The sequence below is a fragment of the Symphalangus syndactylus genome, chromosome X (genome assembly GCF_028878055.3).
Source record: "Symphalangus syndactylus isolate Jambi chromosome X, NHGRI_mSymSyn1-v2.1_pri, whole genome shotgun sequence".
NCBI classification, from domain to species: domain Eukaryota; kingdom Metazoa; phylum Chordata; class Mammalia; order Primates; family Hylobatidae; genus Symphalangus; species Symphalangus syndactylus.
This window is the reverse complement of record NC_072447.2, coordinates 149,430,921-149,443,813: the sequence shown is the minus strand read 5'-3', so window position 1 is coordinate 149,443,813 and position 12,893 is coordinate 149,430,921.

Sequence of the window (12,893 nt, the reverse complement as noted above, 5' to 3'; positions counted from 1 at the left end):
TTTGAGTCATAATGGGCCATAATGAGTGAGTTCACTGGTACGGAGAGATGAAAAATGGTTTCCCAAGTACAGAGGAAACCATGTGCAGAGGCAAAGACACAGGAACGAGCGTTTGGGAGAGAATCTGTGTTTATTTTCAAGGGGACATGAGATAATGTAGTAAGATAAGAGGCTGGAAAGCTAGGTGCAGACTAGATCATTGAGAGCCTTGACTATCCAACATATTTAGAGATTTTATCCTACATCCCAAAGGTGTTCAGTTTTTTTTTTCTTAAAAACCTATTTTCCAAGGGAAAACTTATAAAGGGCTGAATATATAAAATATGTCAAAGAAGCAAGTCTGGCTGAAGTGAAGACATGGGCACCTGTAGCAGCACTTTATTAGAAGTTTGACTATTTTCCCCTACCCAACCCCATCAGTTTTGCTTGCCTTGGAATACACTATTTTATCTTCCATGCCTTAAGGAACTCACGCATTATGAACCAGAATAAATGTCATCTCCTCCATGTAACTATAGGCCCTTCAAGAAGAGAATTTGAAGAACAGTGCTGTAGGCAATGAAGAGTTACTGAAGAGTTTTAAACAAGCTGGAGGGCTTGATCAGCACAATTTTTGATTTGGAGAAAGAGACTGCAGCCAAGAAAGACTAAGAAAGTCAGAGTTATAATAATGATAGTAGAACTAGAGGAAAGAAGAGGGGTCATAAATATTACTCAATTTTGTGATCTGATTAGGTGAAAGGGCTAAAGAGAAGGAGGAGTAAAGTTTCCTGGTTAGGTGACCACACAGATGTGGTGCCATTACCAGAGAAGACTATACTCAGTACAATTCAAGGCTTAATAGAAAAGAAAATCATGGGTTTGCAGAAATAATTCAAACAGGTAGATGTTAATCAGAAGGCACAACTGTGAAGAGGTTGTGCTGATACTCAGAATTTATCACAAAAGGCTCATCAATATCCTATTGACGTAATCCAGAGAGAGAGAGAGAGAGCAGATACTTTTGACAAAAAAGAAGCAGTACTGGGATAGTGGGCAAGAAATTCTAAAGCGAGGTGGTTTGCATTAAGTACTTATATTTAAGAGTGAATTCATTTGTCCAGGGGCATACTTGCTGTGGTTCTAGCTCTAAAGGAAACAAAACATACCTTACCCTACCTTGACAGAATTTTCAGGAATGGAAGCTAAAGAGGAGGAGGAGATGGTTTGGGCCAGTAGAAGTTTACAGTTTCCTTTCCAGGTGGCAATACCAGTTGCTCCTATGCTCCTGACAAACAAATTAATCAGTGTTTTTGTCTTTTTTCTTTCTTTTCTACTTTTAGTCCTAGCTTCAGAATTCCAGTCTCTTAGATGCCCAAGGACACTCTTCATCCTTTGAGGGAAAAGGGAATGCCTTTTTTAAAATATTTTTCTAATTATGGAATGTAATCACCTTAACTAACTATCTTAGTAATTCTAAAAGCCTGTTGCTTGTAGGAGCAGAATCAACATCCCCTGGGAACTTATCAGAAATGCTAATTTTTGGCTCCACCCCAGACCTGCAAAGTTAAAAACTCTGGGAATTTAACAGCAATCTGTGGTTTAACAAGCTCTCCCAGTGATTCTGATACACATTCAACTCTGAAAATAGATGTCTTCAGCTGACATAGCTAAGCCTGTCTACCATACATCTAGCCTCTGGTTAATTGTTAATGCCTGGTTGAAGACGGATGTGAGAAAAGATTCTGGAGAAACATTGAGGGGTTGTGTGAAATGATACCGTGATTCATCAGGTCCACCATGTCAGACACTCTTTCCTCATCCCTCCAGGGTGTTACACCAGATTAGCCAGTTTCCTGCAGGGAGCCAAGCCCAGCCTTCTCAATGTACTTCACATAAGTAAAAATATGTATGATCACCCCTTCATGTTAACTTTGGCATCTTCCTTGAACCCCAGTCATAAATTCCTTCACGCCTAGTGCCCACTTGGCCTGTAATATTTACAGCCAACACACATGAAAAATAAACAGGAAGATTTTATAAACCACTGGACTAATTTGCCATGGATATTAAAATGTAGAAGAAAGTTCTATATTAAGTTATTTTTCTCTATGTGTTCTACCTAAAATCATCTTTGAGTTTATTCAGCGTTATAGTGAAGCTTGGTTTGTTTTGGGTTTTATGTCAGCAAATCGCTCTAAGGACGTATTTTACTTAGCATCAATTTTACAGAGGCATTGCAAATGTGGAAAAATACCAAAAGCATTTTTAACTAATTGATGACATCCATTCATTCAACAAATATTTAATGAATACTAAGTACTAGGTATTGTGCTAGGGCTTGGAAATCAGAAATGCGTCATACGTAGTTCCTGCTCCCAACCCAGAACTCCAGAAGAAATAAAAAGTCAGTGTGGTGACAGCATACTCTGCTAAGCTCTGTGGTGGTGGTAAGCCCAGGTAGCAAATGGTGGGAGGTACTTAGTCCACATTATATGTGATGGTAAGATGGAAAGAATAGGAACAGAAGCCTTTCTGGAAGGGCAGAATTAGAAGCTGATTCCTGCAGAACAAATATCAGTTATTTAGAAGAAGGGGCAGGGACAAAAAGGGCATGCACGCAGAGAAATCAGCATGAGTAAAAAGCTAGAGGTGAGAAATAGCATGATGTGTTTATCAATTACATGGAGTTACATGTGGCTAGAGACAAAGGTGTGGTGTTAGGGGAGGAGAAAGGGTGTAAGATGGAATTTATGCTGCAGAGATGTGCAGGACCAAGAACCAACTGAGGCTGGGGGGAAAGTTCATTTGAGGACTAACCAACTCTGAGTTAATTTTGTTTTTTGCTTTGCCATCATTTTCTCTGTGCTACTGTTCAGAGCAATCCTGTAACACTTCACTCCACATCACTTCATTTGGAAAGTAGTCTTGTAAATATAGATTGAAATAAATTATGTTGTCCTGGGCAATTTTGAGAGATGACGGCTGCTGGCATGTCCACATCACCATTTCTTTCTGGGAAGTTTTGCTGTTAGATATGGCTGCTGTTGACTTTCTCCTGGTATATGTAGAAAACTTGCCTACCTCCCTGAATTCTGATAGGTATCACTTAACAGTTTTTGTCAAAGTAGAAGGACCATTTCAGAGCCCTTCATTATCTGGTTTAGATGAGCCTTCAATGTACAAACTTTATTTGGTTAAAATATTCCCTCTCATAGTCAGTTGCTACTAATAGAAAACTGGAAGACAATGGATTAACCCAGTGTGATATGATATTTCTTTTACCACAATCTGCAAAGTAGGAAGTCTGAAGCATGTACAGAAGCTGTGTGAAGCCATCAGTTCTCCAAGCTTCTTTCTTTCTGTTCTGCTTCCCATAGTCTGTGCCTTCTGTCCTCAAGGTCATCATCAATTATCTCATGATGGTTACTATGGTGCTGGCCATCTTGTTTTTTTTCCCACTAAAAAGAAGAAGGAAAGACAACAGGGAAGGGCCAAAACCTGTGTATCAGTAGACTCAGACCCCTCTGAAAATTTTGTTCAGAAATCTCACCCAGTGACTTTTGCTTACGACTCTGGCCAGAACTGCCTGCCACATGACAGCCTACTTGCAAAAGAGAATGGGAAATATATATTATCATTTGGGCATGTTGCTATCTGAAATAAAATATTGCTATAGTAAGGAAAAAGGAAAGAACATATAATGTGGAATAGTTAGGAGAAATATAAGGAGAGAATATATATTGTAAATACTATTAAGAATCACTTCTGTGTCTGAGATCTGTCCTGAAGCATGTACCCAGATCTCTAGAGTCTTTCTCTTTCTGCCTCTAAAAATGCAAGTACTATATCATAATCCAATTCTACAGTTCATCCTATGTGTTTGATATAACAGCATTATATTAATGGGCCATTTTACTCTCTTTATCACGGTCGGTTTTCATTAATCCTCTCTTCTATTTACCACTAATGTTAACGTGTGCTCATGTGTCCACACACATATGTACACGCATGCATGTGTTTCTGACTGCTCTGAGCACATGCATAATTTGAGGTATAAGTATGGAATTATTTCCTGAGGCAAGACTAAATGCTCTGTATTTGTGTTTTTTACAATCTCCATTCATGAAAGGGCTCAGTTGCTTTCCAACCCCTCCTTTGCCTTTGGAAAATTATCCTTGAAGAAAACACAGTGGGTTGTCTCACTTGTCAGCAAATGAAATAAAAAGAAAAAAAATGGAAAAAGAAGCCTATGTCTTTCATAATTAGAAGTTAGGTTTACATCTGTTTCCTGAAAATTAAGACTTTAAAAACAATTCCTTAAGGGCTAATTAGAGGAAAGTTGGTGGTTGTGTGTTTTGGCAAGAGTTCCTTTGCAATAAGATATTTAGAGAAGATGGAAGGATGACTTCATAGCATTGTTTCAAGCTCCGACAAGAAAACTCACCTACTGACATACTGAATATTTTTTCAAGCATAAACTAAATTTAACCCGTTGCCTGGATATTGATTTATTTTGATCAGGTGGAGACAGATTAAAAAATGAAATAAAAAGAAGTCAATTGAAATGAAATAAAATGACACAATTCCACATTTAATGTGCAGAATTATTCAGAATATATACATGTCATCCTGTCTTTGGAATGGGTACTGATTTTAAGGTTCACTGTAGATATTTAGCTCCTTGGGTTTTAGGAGGGGTACATGGGAGGCAATCATTTTTAAACACTAATCAGGCAGATGAAAGATTTCTTTTGGAATAAAAGAAAATGCCTGGCAAAGAAGGTGGTGATTCCAAGGTGCTTATTATTTTTGGCCATTTTCTGTCTTGTTTATTCATAGCTTTTTTCTCCGGCCCATCTCTGTCTTGCATCCTCCACCATCCTCCCTCACCCCACTTGTGTGAAGAGTTACAAAGAGGGTAGTAAATGTAAAATTTCTTTGGGTTCTCCTAACCAGTTCTATTTCCTTAAACAAAAAACTTAATATGAATGTTGTGGAATATAAACTTACTATGTTTAAAAAATTCTTAGTACCAATTCCTAAGTTTCCAATGAAAAAACAAATACGAATGTGTTTGGGATACTATAAAGTGCCACATAAATGTAAGTAATTGTTATTACCATACAGAAGTTGAACTTGTCCAGTGTGTAGTTAACACATATAGACCTAAGCCACATCCATATACATATATACATATTTGCATAAATGTATATATGTATAATACACAGGTTCTTGCCCAGCCTTTTAATGTACATGTGAATATATAGTTACACATACTTAGCAATGGTTTATGAGATTTCTTTTGTTTATTCCAACTTCTATTCTGGTTTCAAGAAGTACACATTCAGATTTGTTACCTGAGTATGCTTTCCACAGTGGCTGAACAAATTTACATTCCAACCAGCAGCAGATAAGTAATTCCCTTTCTCTACAACCTCATCAGTATATATTATGTATTGGATTTTTAATAATAGCCATTCTGACTGGTGTGAGATGATATCTCATTTTAGTCTTGATTTAGTCTTGAGTAGTCTGGATTTCCCTAATGATTAGTAACATTGAACATTTTTGCATATGCTCGTTGGCTGAGTGAATGTCTTCTTTTGAAAAGTGTCTGTTTATGTCCTTTGCCAATTTTTAAATTGCATTTTTTTGATTATTTGTTTGAGTTCCTTATAGATTCTGGATATTAGGACTTTGTCAGATGCATAGTTTGTAAACATTTTCTCCCATACTCTAGGTTTTCTGTTTACTCTGTTGATAATTTCTTATACTGTACGGAAGTTCTTCAGTTTAATTAGGTCTCACTTGTCAGTGTTTTGGTTTTGTTGCAAATGCTTCTGGAGTCTTCATCATGAAGTCTTTACCTGGGATGATGTTCAGAATGATATTTTCTGGATTTTCTTCTAGGATTTTTATAGTTTGAAGTTTTACGTTAAAATCTTTATTCCATCTTGAGTTGATTTTTGTATATGGTGAAATGTAGGGGTCTAGTTTTAATATTTGGCATATGGATAGTCAGTTAGCCCAGCAGCATTTACTGAGTGGTGAGTATTTTCCCCATTGCTTGCTTTTACGAGCTTTGTCAAATATCATCAGATGATTGTAGGTATATGGCTTTATTCCTGAGTTCTCTGATCATTCCCATGGATCTATGTGTCTGTTTTTGTACCATTGCCATGCTGTTTTAGATAATGTTGCCTTGTACTATAGTTTGAAGTCAGGTGGTGAGATGATTCCAGCTTTGTTCTTTTTGTTTAGAATTGCTTTGGCTATATGGGTTTTTTTTTGGGGGGGGTTCCAAATAAATTTTAGATTTTTTTTTCTAATTCTGTGAAAAATGTCATTGGTATTTTGATAGGAATAAAATTTAATTTGTAAACAGCTTTGGGTATTATGACCATTTTAACAATATTGATTCTTCCTATCCACACACTACGCCATAAAGGAATTCTCAGCAAATGTTTTTAAAAAACTGAATTACCAACCACACTCTTGGATCACAGTGCAATAAAAATAAAAATCAGTACCAAGAATATCTCTCAGAACAGACAATTATATGAAAGTTAAAATGCTCCTAAATGATTTGGGGTAAAGAAGAAAATAATACTGAAATCATACCAACCATGCTCTTGGACCACGTCAAGATAAAAGTGGAAATCAATACCAAGAACATCTCTCAAAACCACACAATTACATGGAAATCAAACAACATGCTCCTGAATGACTTTTTGGTAAACAATGAAATTAAGACAGAAATCAGGAAATTCTCTGAAACTAATAAAAACAAAGATACCATGTACTAGATCTCTGGGACGCAACTAACACAGTGTTAAGAGAGATGTTTACAGTACTAAACATCCACATCAAAGTGTTAAAAAGACCTCATGTTAACAATCTAACATCAAACCTAGAAGAACTTGAAAAGCAAAAGTAAACCAACCCCAAATGCAGCAGAAGGTAAGAAATAATCAAAATCAGGGCTGAACTGAACAAAATGGAGATGAGAAAAACCACACAAAAAATCAATGAGACCAAAAGTTGGTTCTTTGACAGAATACATAAGATAGACCACTAGCTAGACTAATAAAGAAAAAAAGGAAGAGGATCCAAATAAACCGAATCAGCAATGATAACATAGACCTTACCACCGACCCCGCAGAAATATAAAAACTCTCAGAGACTATTATGAACCCCTCTATGCACACAAGCTAGAATAAATGGATAAATTCCTGGAAACATACAACTTCCTAAGATTGAACTAAGAAGAAATAGAAAGCCTGAACACACCAATAATGAGTTCTGAAATTGAATCAGAAACAAAAATCTTACCAATCAGAAAATTCCCTGCATCAGATGGATTCATAGCCAAATTCTATGAGATGTATAAAGAAGAGCTGGCACCAATCCTACTGATAGTATTTCAAAACATAACAGAGGAGGGACTTCACCCTAATTCATTCTATGAGTTCAGCATCATTCTGATACCAAAACCTGACAGAGACACAATGAAAGCAGAAAACTTCAGACCAATTTTCTGATTAACATAGATGCGAAAATCCTCAACAAAACACAGCAAATTGTATCCATTAGTACATAAAAAACGTAATCCATCATGAGCAAGTATGCTTTATTCCTGGGCTATAAAGTTGGCTCAACATACACAAAATAATATATGTGATTCATCACATAAACAGGACTAAAACCAAAAACCAAATAATCATCTCAATAGATGCAGAAAAGGTTTTTGATAAAATTCAATATCCCTTTATGTTAAAAACCCTCAACAAACCAAGAAGCAAAGGTACGTACCTCAAAATAATACCAACCATCTATGACAGACCCACACCCAACATTACACTGAATGGGCAAAAGCTGGAAGCATTCCCTTTGAGAACCAGAACAAGACAAGAATGCCCACTCTCATTACTCCTATTCAAAATTGTACTGGAACTCTTAGCCAGAGGAATCAGGCAAGAAAAAGAAATAAAAGGCACCCCAATAGAAAGAGAGAAAGTCAAACTTTGTCTCTTCACAGTCAGTATGATTCAATACCTTGCAAAAAAAACCCTTAGTCTCTGTCCAAAGGTTCCTAGGTCTGATAAACAACTTCAGCAAAGTTTCAGGATACAAAATCAATATTCAAAACTCAGTAACATTTCTGTACACAAATAACGTTCGAGGTGACAGTGAAATAACAAATGCAATCCCATTCACAATAGCCACAAAAATAATCAAATGCCTAAGAACCAAGCTAACCATGGAGATGAAAGAGCTCTACAATGAGAATTACAAAGCACTGCTAAAGAAATCAGAGACGACACAAACAAATGGAAAAACCTACCACACATTTAGCCATAAAGTTTATGAGGTTTTCTTCTTTCCATATATTTCTACTAATAGTGCTTATTAGCAAACTTTATTGGTAACCTCCAAGATAAAAAATGTCACTTCATTTGAATTGCCACTTTTGTATTAGTGAGGCTGAGCACTTTTTATATAATTATTGACTACACGTATCTCTATTTCTATACATGGACTGTCTATATTCGCTGTGCATTTTGTTGCCGGTTCATTTGTATTGTTTTTATTTTCAGTGAGAAGGACTTTAGAAGACAGAAAAATAATTTAGTAGAAGGAATTCCAGGCTAAGAACTGCTGAAACAAAGACAAAGTGGTATGAAAGTGCATGGCAAACCCCATGAACTGTCAAGTTTGACTGGCATATCTGGAGTGTGGATAAGTGAAGGCCGTGGAACACATGGGACTAGGAAAAGAGCTGTATGGATGATTATAGAAATATTGTATCTTGATGTCAATATTTAAAGCCTCTCTGGACCACTGTTTGCTAATTGCGTGGTGAAAAATTTTAGGCACCTTATCGAGATGAATGACTAAAAGCTGAATAGAAAAGAGACAGCATTGCCACAAACGGATAGGGAATACTGACTACAAAAAGTCACCTGAAGAAGCACAAATGCCCTTTGAAAGACCTCACTGTTGGGAGCCACTAAGTTTAAATTAGCTCCAGATTTGACACTAACTTACTGGGTAACCGTGGGCAAATCATCTTTGATTCCTTGAGCAGTTTCCTCATGTTCAAAGTGAGGTAGACCAGATGACTTTTACATTATTTAGACATTTCTAAATTCTGTCACATGTATGTACACATCATTAGTTGGTTCCTCTGTTTGATAAGGCTTGGCATTTGCTCAGCCTAGAATGTGAAAGAATCTTCAGGATGTCATGACTGTGGTCTGAGTGCTCCTTGTAACCCTATTCCATGTCTGCTAATTAACTGTGGGAATACACTCATCATTTCTCAAGTACAATTCCAGGAATAAAAATAAAGTGGCAAAATATGACATTTTCAAGGTTATTCAGCTTTCTGTTTTGAAAGATATATGCTGCATTTTTAACTTTTTAGAAAACTCTCTAGTTCTTACAGTCTCTTCACTTTTTCTTGGTCATACTTGAAACCAAATTGCTCATTTTTTTTACCTTTCAAGTTGTGTGCAATCTTTGTACAAGTATAATATTAGTGATGATATTAGCATGCCTCAGTTCATTCCTGTTCACCTTACAGGGTCCAGACATGATTTCATTTATCTCTAATATAAGAAGTGTTTCTTATATTACTAAATGTTATAAGATGAGAAACAGTTTGTGTTGCTCTTTTATACATAATTGGTAATAATTATTTTTGGATAGCTATATATTTATGAATAAATTCATTGTTTAATAAAACAAACTAAGTAAAAAGAAACAACTGGTGAAATGAGGGGCTCAATATTTGCAAAATTGTACTTATGGTCATTTATTGGAGAAATTTTATAGTTTCCAGTATGGTTATAACTGCGTATCATTGAACTTAACCTTTTAAAGACTTTCTTTGTTGCCTTCAGCCTTAATTGCCAGATGAAAATCTTTTGCAACAAAGCTGAAGATAAAAATGTGCTAATATTTTCAATTGAACATCAGTATTTTTCTGTTATCAAAATCAATGTATATCCCTCAAAATTTGAGTGCTCTATTTTACTTAAGAAAATCTTTCTTTTCTTTGCAAATGTTTCATAGTCTACGTATCTATGAATTTTGACTAATGCCATTTTTGATGTGTGCTCAGGAAGTTAACAAAAGCTGTGACAAAATCTTGTTTTCCAATCTCTAACCCCAAATTAATTATTAAAATAGAAGTGAACATACATATAAAACCTTTTTGATAAATGAATTAACGAAAAGACGTTCATTAAGCACTTCAATTTAATGTCATATTTACACACTAAAGAAGGCATTGCCATTCTATTTAGACTCTAAATGTTACAAAAGCAAATTGCTTTTTGTCTTTGTATAAGACACTTGAAAGGCAAAAGAAAGCAATTTCTTATTCACTGACATTATCCAGACTGAAGCAAAATTTAGTTTTCTTTGTCAGAATGACAACATCACAATTTTCTATTTAGTGGAAACTGATATATCATAAAGTCAACCACAAAATGATTTGGAAGCTATCAAGATCCTCTTTTTTATTCCAATGAATCTGTCATGTTCAAGGTTACATAGACAAATAGTGAAGGGCCAGAGGACTGTAAGAGAGACAGGCACATAGTAGGGTCCAGGCCACCACAGATCAAAAAGAGAAACCTGGCTTTCCAGAACATCTCTGGGTTAAAAGCTAATTAGAACCAAAGGTTTTGGAGAGTAGAAAGAGGTAAATGTTGTTTCCTAGCATAGGAGAACTGCAGCAAATAGGTAAACACAGCAGTTCTAGTTAAACACATAGACCCCAGTGATTTCCCTTTGTAGATTCTTGGCACTATCACCTGGACAAATTTATTGACAGAGGTGAACTCTTCACATAAAGAGGATCTAGCTATTGTCTCTACAGTGACAATATGGTACAAGCTATGCAAATGGGCCTGTGCCATAAATCAGAACTGGTGCAAATTTCAAATATGCCATTCTCATTAATACCTTTCAAAAGAAAATTGAGTTGACAGATGTGTAACCTAATTGGATTGCTTATTGTCAGAACCTCACTAATTTACAGGTGATTTATTTCAACTTTTTCAAGTTCATTTACAATTCAACTTTAAGTACTTTTTAACCTTAATATCTCTTAATGGTCCTGGGATTAAAAGACTGAAATATGAAGCTTCAAATGGGTCCAGAAGAAATTCCTGAACTTTTTGTTATTTCTTACATTGCTCAAAGGTGAAGTTTGGAATAATGTAGTTAGCTATTTGTGTGCCTTCCACACCAAAACTCATCTTAATAGAGAAACATTTGTTCTATTACTCCATTGGCAAATGTCAATTGGCAACTCTCTATGAAAAACAGTGTCAAATGTAGGGACGCCCTCCAAAGCTATAACCTAAATACCAACTCCCATCCTACTAGTCCCAGTTAATTCATTTGTGTTATACCCTACAATACCAAGGGGAATGACAACAGAGAACCATCTCTCTGTGAAAGTACTTACCATTTTTTAATATATCCATGTACATCGACCTTTAAAACCAGACCCTGATGGCAACAAATGCATTAAACCACTTATTTTGCAAACATAAAAGCTTCTATTATGTTCCAGCCATGGTAGTAAATATTAGAAACACACAAAGTTGAATAATACTTGTCCCCTGACTTCAAAGATACTGCAACAATAGAAAAAGTTCGTGTCACAAGTTTGTGCATAATGCTGTGAGAGCACGGAGTAGTCAGGGCTTCATTGTCCTGGAGGGTAGAGAAGATTTTATACAAGAAATGACATTTGGGCTGGACGCGGTGGCTCACGCCTGTAATCCCAGCACTTTGGGAGGCTGAGGCAGGCAGATAATGAGGTCAGGAGATCGAGACCATCCTGGCTAACAAGGTGAAACCGCATCTCTACTAAAAATACAAAAAATTAGCCGAGCGTGGTGGTGGGCCCCTGTAGTCCCAGCTACTCGGGAGGCTGAGGCAGGAGAATGGCATGAACCCAGGAGGCGGAGCTTGCAGTGAGCCGAGATTGCGCCACTGCACTCCAGCCTGGGCAACAGAGCAAGACTCTGTCTCAAAAAAAAAAAAAAAAAAAAAAAAGAAATGACATTTGACTAGTATCTCAAAAGATGGAAAAGATATTCAGTAGGCAACCAAGATTTGCTCTGTCATAAGATATGCTAATTAGTTTGCCAAAGTCTTTGAAATGTGTCAAAAATAGAATTCTGTTTCCACTTGATTCATAAGTAGTGATTCTACTAATATCTGTATTAAAGCCTTCCTTTTTGGAGAAATTCCAATAATGTATTAAGGAACACTTAATGTGAGGTTTTGTGTGAATAATGAAATGTAATACAGAATACACTCTTTCTTTAATGAGGATTACATTTCCTTCTAGGCAGGAAGAATGCTATGTCCTGAAAGTGTGTAAGACTAACATTTTTGGGGAAAAGAAAGAATCCCATGTTGCTGAAAAGCTGGACATTTACTTGGAATGGGTGGTTGGTAAGTGAATGGCTAAAAAGAAGCTTAGATAGTTCGAGCTGGGTTAAGAAGGTTTTGTATTTTCTTTTTAAAATTTTGACTCTTCCTTGTGGCTGAAAGGGGTCCATCAAAACTGTATAATACATGATAGCAGCTTGAACTATAGCAGGAACAGAGGGAAAAGCAATAAGGTGCCAAATTTAAAGTATATTTCTGATGTGGAGTCAACATATTTTGATATGGAGGTGACAGAGTAGATATTCTAGAGAAGGAGAACTAGAAGCTGTTGCTGCATAATTATAAACAGGGATGGCCAGATAGAACTCTATATTAAAGTTAGGAAGTAAAAGCAACAAAATAAGAAAGATGATCTTCTTAAAGTTATTTCCCTTCATAGGAATTCAATTTACTTAGCAATAGCTGGTTAAGTATTGAACCAGTCATACGAA